Source organism: Eleutherodactylus coqui, chromosome 1 (assembly GCF_035609145.1).
Source record: "Eleutherodactylus coqui strain aEleCoq1 chromosome 1, aEleCoq1.hap1, whole genome shotgun sequence".
Classification (NCBI taxonomy): domain Eukaryota; kingdom Metazoa; phylum Chordata; class Amphibia; order Anura; family Eleutherodactylidae; genus Eleutherodactylus; species Eleutherodactylus coqui.
Window position 1 is genome coordinate 45654051 of NC_089837.1, and position 8809 is coordinate 45662859.

Below are 8809 nucleotides of genomic sequence, written 5' to 3' on the forward strand. Positions count from 1 at the left end.
TATATGGTGGCATTATTTAGGAGTACTGCATGGTGGGATGATTTATTTATACGGTATGCCATTTCTGTGTACTGTATGGTGGCATTTCTTATTCCTACAGTGTGTAGTTGTATTAGTTATGTGTACAATAGGGCGGCATTACCCACGTAGATGGTATTGTGACATTATTCATTAACTTTATAATACAGGAACTGATTGTGTTTATCACGTATTGGTGGGTTGTTCTATTCTTGCTACATGTACATAGATATACCCACCCAGCAACCTCACCCTGGTAACGAAATCCTTTGTATGTTCCTTAGTAGGTATACAGAATGCTGCTGCCTCATTTCCATTAATCATCTAGAAGCAGGTGTAAAACAAAGAACAACTCCACCCTAAACTGGAAATTCATATTTCATAGTCCATGACAGGTCCAGAAATGTTCCTTCAAGACTGATATAAGTGGTGCTTAATATAGTACGGTATTATTAGGTGAATGTAGGAGCTAATTAGTGCATGTGTGAGTGACGGGAGAGGTAACACTCCAACACATGCAATGTCCATATTACTCTGATCTAGAGAATGCTAGATATCATTGTGATTGTCTACAAGACAGAGGTGTAAATTGATGCATCTGGACTACAAAAGGAAAGTAACTAGACACCAATTAACATTTGACAATTAATACTTGTGTCTACATATGTAGAGCAGGGGTCTGTACATAGGAGGCAGTATTATAATAGTTATATGCTTGTACATAGGGGGCAGTATTATAGTAGTTATATTCTTGTACATAGGGGGCAGTATTATAGTAGTTATATTCTTGTACATAGGGGGCAGTATTATAGTAGTTATATTCTTGTACATAGGGAGCAGTATTATAGTAGTTATATTCTTGTACATAGGGGCAGTATTATAGTAGTTATATTCTTGTACATAGGGGGCAGTATTATAGTAGTTATAGTCTTGTACATAAGGGGCAGTATTATAGTAGTTACATTCTTGTACATAGGGGGCAGTATTATAGTAGTTATATTCTTGTACATAGGGGCAGTATTATAGTAGTTATATTCTTGTACATAGGGGGCAGTATTATAGTAGTTATATTCTTGTACATAGGGGGCAGTATTATAGTAGTTACATTCTTGTACATAGGGGGCAGTATTATAGTAGGTATATTCTTGTACATAGGGAGCAGTATTATAGTAGTTATATTCTTGTACATAGGGGGCAGTATTATAGTAGATTTATTCTTGTACATAGAGGGCAGTATTATAGTAGTTATATTCTTGTACATAGGGGGCAGTATTATAGCAGTTATATTCTTGTACATAGGGGAGCAGTATTATAGTAGTTATATTCTTGTATATAGGGGGCAGTATTATAGTAGTTATATTCTTGTACATAGGAGCAGTATTATAGTAGTTATATTCTTGTACATAGGAGCAGTATTATAGTAGTTATATTCTTGTACATAGGGGTAGTATTATAGTAGTTATATTCTTGGACATAGGGGGCACTATTATAGTAGTTATATTCTTGTACATAGGGAGCAGTATTATAGTAGTTATATTCTTGTACATAGGAGTAGTATTATAGTAGTTATATACTTGTACATAGGAGTAGTATTATAGTGGTTATATTCTTGTACATAGGTGGCAGTATTATAGTGGTTATATTCTTGTACATAGGGAGCAGTATTATAGTAGTTATATTCTTGTACATAGGGAGCAGTATTATAGTAGTTATATTCTTGTACATAGGAGCAGTATTATAGTAGTTATATTCTTGTACATAGGGAGCAGTATTATAGTAGTTATATTCTTGTACATAGGGAGCAGTATTATAGTAGTTATATTCTTGTACATAGGGGGTAGTATTATAGTAGTTATATTCTTGTACATAGGGAGCAGTATTATAGTAGTTATATTCTTGTACATAGGGAGCAGTATTATAGTAGTTATATTCTTGTACATAGGGGCACTATTATAGTAGTTATATTCTTGTACATAGGGAGCAGTATTATAGTAGTTATATTCTTGTACATAGGGAGCAGTATTATAGTAGTTATATTCTTGTACATAGGGAGCAGTATTATAGTAGTTATATTCTTGTAGATAGGAGTAGTATTATAGTAGTTATATTCTTGTACATAGGAGTAGTATTATAGTGGTTATATTCTTGTACATAGGTGGCAGTATTATAGTGGTTATATTCTTGTACATAGGGAGCAGTATTATAGTAGTTATATTCTTGTACATAGAGGGCAGTATTATAGTAGTTATATTCTTGTACACAGGGGGCAGTATTATAGCAGTTATATTCTTGTACATAGGGGGCAGTATTATAGCAGTTATATTTTTATACATAGGGGGCAGTATTATAGTAGTTATATTCTTATACATAGGGGGCCGTATTATAGTAGTTATATTCTTATACATAGGGGGCCGTATTATAGTAGTTATATTCTTGTACATAGGGAGCAGTATTATAGTAGTTATATTCTTGTACATAGGAGGCAGTATTATAGTAGTTATATTCTTGTACGTAAGAGCAGTATTATAGTAGTTATATTCTTGTACATAGGAGCAGTATTATAGTAGTTATATTCTTGTACATAAGAGCAGTATTATAGTAGTTATATTCTTGTACATAAGGGGCAGTATTATAGTATTTACATTCTTGTACATAGGGGGCAGTATCATAGTAGTTATATTCTTGTACATAGGAGGCAGTATTATAGTAGTTATATTCTTGTACATAGGAGGTAGTATTACAGTTGTTATATTCCTGTACATAGGAGGCAGTATTACAGTAGTTATATTCTTGTACATAAAGGGCAGTATTATAGTAGTTATATTCTTGTACATAAGGGGCAGTATTATAGTAGTTATATTCTTGTACATAGGGGCAGTATTATAGTAGTTATATTCTTGTACATAGGGGGCAGTATTATAGTAGTTCTATTCTTGTACACAGGGGGCAGTATTATAGTAGTTATATTCTTGGACATAGGAGCAGTATTATAGTAGTTATATTCTTGTACATAGGGGCAGTATTATAGTAGTTATATTCTTGTACATAGGGGGCAGTATTATAGTAGTTATATTCTTTTACATAAGGGGCAGTATTATAGTAGTTACATTCTTGTACATAGGGGGCAGTATTATAGTAGTTATATTCTTGTACATAGGGGGCAGTATTATAGTAGTTCTATTCTTGTACACAGGGGGCAGTATTATAGTAGTTATATTCTTGGACATAGGAGCAGTATTATAGTAGTTATATTCTTGTACATAGGGGCAGTATTATAGTAGTTATATTCTTGTACATAAGGGGCAGTATTATAGTAGATTTATTCTTGTACATAGAGGGCAGTATTATAGTAGTTATATTCTTGTACATAGGGGGCAGTATTATAGTAGTTATATTCTTGTACATAGGAGCAGTATTATAGTAGTTATATTCTTGTACATAGGAGCAGTATTATAGTAGTTATATTCTTGTACATAGGGGTAGTATTATAGTAGTTATATTCTTGGACATAGGGGGCACTATTATAGTAGTTATATTCCTGTACATAGGGGGCGGTATTATAGTAGTTATATTCTTGTACATAGGGAGCAGTATTATAGTAGTTATATTCTTGTACATAGGGAGCAGTATTATAGTAGTTATATTCTTGTACATAGGAGCAGTATTATAGTAGTTATATTCTTGTACATAGGGAGCAGTATTATAGTAGTTATATTCTTGTACATAGGGAGCAGTATTATATTAGTTATATTCTTGTACATAGGAGGCAGTATTATAGTAGTTATATTCTTGTACATAGGGAGCAGTATTATAGTAGTTATATTCTTGTACATAGGAGTAGTATTATAGTAGTTATATACTTGTACATAGGAGTAGTATTATAGTGGTTATATTCTTGTACATAGGTGGCAGTATTATAGTGGTTATATTCTTGTACATAGGGAGCAGTATTATAGTAGTTATATTCTTGTACATAGGGAGCAGTATTATAGTAGTTATATTCTTGTACATAGGAGCAGTATTATAGTAGTTATATTCTTGTACATAGGGAGCAGTATTATAGTAGTTATATTCTTGTACATAGGAGCAGTATTATAGTGGTTATATTCTTGTACATAGGGAGCAGTATTATAGTAGTTATATTCTTGTACATAGGGAGCAGTATTATAGTAGTTTTATTCTTGTACATAGGGAGCAGTATTATAGTAGTTATATTCTTGTACATAGAGGGCAGTATTATAGTAGTTATATTCTTGTACATAGGGAGCAGTATTATATTAGTTATATTCTTGTACATAGGAGGCAGTATTATAATAGTTATATGCTTGTACATAGGGGGCAGTATTATAGTAGTTATATTCTTGTACATAAGGGGCAGTATTATAGTAGTTATATTCTTGTACATAGGGGCAGTATTATAGTAGTTATATTCTTGTACATAGGGGGCAGTATTATAGTAGTTCTATTCTTGTACACAGGGGGCAGTATTATAGTAGTTATATTCTTGGACATAGGAGCAGTATTATAGTAGTTATATTCTTGTACATAGGGGCAGTATTATAGTAGTTATATTCTTGTACATAGGGGGCAGTATTATAGTAGTTATATTCTTTTACATAAGGGGCAGTATTATAGTAGTTACATTCTTGTACATAGGGGGCAGTATTATAGTAGTTATATTCTTGTACATAGGGGGCAGTATTATAGTAGTTCTATTCTTGTACACAGGGGGCAGTATTATAGTAGTTATATTCTTGGACATAGGAGCAGTATTATAGTAGTTATATTCTTGTACATAGGGGCAGTATTATAGTAGTTATATTCTTGTACATAGGGGGCAGTATTATAGTAGATTTATTCTTGTACATAGAGGGCAGTATTATAGTAGTTATATTCTTGTACATAGGGGGCAGTATTATAGTAGTTATATTCTTGTACATAGGAGCAGTATTATAGTAGTTATATTCTTGTACATAGGAGCAGTATTATAGTAGTTATATTCTTGTACATAGGGGTAGTATTATAGTAGTTATATTCTTGGACATAGGGGGCACTATTATAGTAGTTATATTCTTGTACATAGGGGGCGGTATTATAGTAGTTATATTCTTGTACATAGTGAGCAGTATTATAGTAGTTATATTCTTGTACATAGGAGCAGTATTATAGTAGTTATATTCTTGTACATAGGGAGCAGTATTATAGTAGTTATATTCTTGTACATAGGAGCAGTATTATAGTAGTTATATTCTTGTACATAGGGAGCAGTATTATAGTAGTTATATTCTTGTACATAGGGAGCAGTATTATATTAGTTATATTCTTGTACATAGGAGGCAGTATTATAGTAGTTATATTCTTGTACATAGGGAGCAGTATTATAGTAGTTATATTCTTGTACATAGGAGTAGTATTATAGTAGTTATATACTTGTACATAGGAGTAGTATTATAGTGGTTATATTCTTGTACATAGGTGGCAGTATTATAGTGGTTATATTCTTGTACATAGGGAGCAGTATTATAGTAGTTATATTCTTGTACATAGGGAGCAGTATTATAGTAGTTATATTCTTGTACATAGGAGCAGTATTATAGTAGTTATATTCTTGTACATAGGGAGCAGTATTATAGTAGTTATATTCTTGTACATAGGGAGCAGTATTATAGTAGTTATATTCTTGTACATAGGGGGTAGTATTATAGTAGTTATATTCTTGTACATAGGGAGCAGTATTATAGTAGTTATATTCTTGTACATAGGGAGCAGTATTATAGTAGTTATATTCTTGTACATAGGGAGCAGTATTATAGTAGTTATATTCTTGTACATAGGGAGCAGTATTATAGTAGTTATATTCTTGTACATAGGAGTAGTATTATAGTAGTTATATTCTTGTACATAGGAGTAGTATTATAGTGGTTATATTCTTGTACATAGGTGACAGTATTATAGTGGTTATATTCTTGTACGTAAGAGCAGTATTATAGTAGTTATATTCTTGTACATAGGAGCAGTATTATAGTAGTTATATTCTTGTACATAAGAGCAGTATTATAGTAGTTATATTCTTGTACATAAGGGGCAGTATTATAGTATTTACATTCTTGTACATAGGGGGCAGTATCATAGTAGTTATATTCTTGTACATAGGAGGCAGTATTATAGTAGTTATATTCTTGTACATAGGAGGTAGTATTACACTTGTTATATTCCTGTACATAGGAGGCAGTATTACAGTAGTTATATTCTTGTACATAAAGGGCAGTATTATAGTAGTTATATTCTTGTACATAAGGGGCAGTATTATAGTAGTTATATTCTTGTACATAGGGGCAGTATTATAGTAGTTATATTCTTGTACATAGGGGGCAGTATTATAGTAGTTATATTCTTTTATATAAGGGGCAGTATTATAGTAGTTACATTCTTGTACATAGGGGGCAGTATTATAGTAGTTATATTCTTGTACATAGGGGGCAGTATTATAGTAGTTCTATTCTTGTACACAGGGGGCAGTATTATAGTAGTTATATTCTTGGACATAGGAGCAGTATTATAGTAGTTATATTCTTGTACATAGGGGCAGTATTATAGTAGTTATATTCTTGTACATAGGAGTAGTATTATAGTAGTTATATTCTTGTACATAGGAGTAGTATTATAGTGGTTATATTCTTGTACATAGGTGGCAGTATTATAGTGGTTATATTCTTGTACATAGGGAGCAGTATTATAGTAGTTATATTCTTGTACATAGAGGGCAGTATTATAGTAGTTATATTCTTGTACACAGGGGGCAGTATTATAGCAGTTATATTCTGGTACATAGGGGGCAGTATTATAGCAGTTATATTTTTATACATAGGGGGCAGTATTATAGTAGTTATATTCTTATACATAGGGGGCCGTATTATAGTAGTTATATTCTTATACATAGGGGGCCGTATTATAGTAGTTATATTCTTGTACATAGGGAGCAGTATTATAGTAGTTATATTCTTGTACATAGGAGGCAGTATTATAGTAGTTATATTCTTGTACGTAAGAGCAGTATTATAGTAGTTATATTCTTGTACATAGGAGCAGTATTATAGTAGTTATATTCTTGTACATAAGAGCAGTATTATAGTAGTTATATTCTTGTACATAAGGGACAGTATTATAGTATTTACATTCTTGTACATAGGGGGCAGTATCATAGTAGTTATATTCTTGTACATAGGAGGCAGTATTATAGTAGTTATATTCTTGTACATAGGAGGTAGTATTACAGTTGTTATATTCCTGTACATAGGAGGCAGTATTACAGTAGTTGTATTCTTGTACATAAAGGGCAGTATTATAGTAGTTATATTCTTGTACATAGGCGGCAGTATTATAGTAGTTACATTCTTGTACATAGGGGGCAGTATTATAGCAGTTATATTATTGTACATTGGGGGCAGTATTATAGTAGTTACATTCTTGTACATAGGGGGCAGTTCTATAGTAGTTATATTCTTGTACATAGGGGGCAGTATTATAGTAGTTATATACTTGTACATAGGAGGCAGTATTATAGTAGTTATATACTTGTACATAGGAGCAGTATTATAGTAGTTATATACTTGTACATAGGAGCAGTATTATAGTAGTTATATTCTTGTACACAGGGGGCAGTATTATAGTAGTTATATTCTTTTACATATGGGGGAGTATTATAGTAGTTATATTCTTGTACATAGTGAGCAGTATTATAGTAGTTATATTCTTGTACATAGGGGGCTGTATTATAGTAGTTATATTCTTGTACATAGGGGGCAGTATTATAGTAGTTAAATTCTTGTACATAGGGGGGCAGTATTATAGTAGTTCTATTCTTGTACATAGGGGGCAGTATTATAGTAGTTATATTCTTGTACATAGGGGGCTGTATTATAGTAGTTATATTCTTGTACATAGGGGGCAGTATTATAGTAGTTAAATTCTTGTACATAGGGGGGCAGTATTATAGTAGTTCTATTCTTGTACACAGGGGGCAGTATTATAGTAGTTATATTCTTGGACATAGGAGCAGTATTATAGTAGTTATATTCTTGTACATATGGGGGAGTATTATAGTAGTTATATTCTTGTACATAGTGAGCAGTATTATAGTAGTTATATTCTTGTACATAAGGGCCCTATTATAGTAGTTATATTCTTGTACATAGGGGGCAGTATTATAGTAGTTAAATTCTTGTACATAGGGGGGCAGTATTATAGTAGTTCTATTCTTGTACATATGGAGGAGAATTACAGTAGTTATATTCTTGTAGATAGAGGACAGTATTATAGTAGTTATATTCTTGTGCATAGGGGGCAGTATTATAGTAGTTACATTCTTGTACATAGGGGGCAGTGCTATAGTAGTTATATTCTTGTACATAGGGTTTGGTATTAGTTTAGTTGCTGCTTGAAGAGTCAGTTTTGTTCATTGGGCCAAATATTAAATATGTTTGAAAATAACCAATTTTTCTGAATCAGAGATTTGTTCCACTAAGTGGAGTGTAAAGAAAACATGACATCTGTGGTCCATCCTAAACTTTTGAAAATCCAGTTAAATCAGTAATGATTATTGCACCATTGATGTAATGTTTATTATAACTGGAATTGTACTTTAAATACTATTTCCTTCTTTCATTGAGCAGATTAGTAATTAAGTATTTGCTAAACCTCTCACTTCCCAAAGGGTAAGAGAACTACGTCACTGATTTATCTGCGGCAGCAAACACATGAATAAACACTCACCTCCCACAGGCTTCTATTT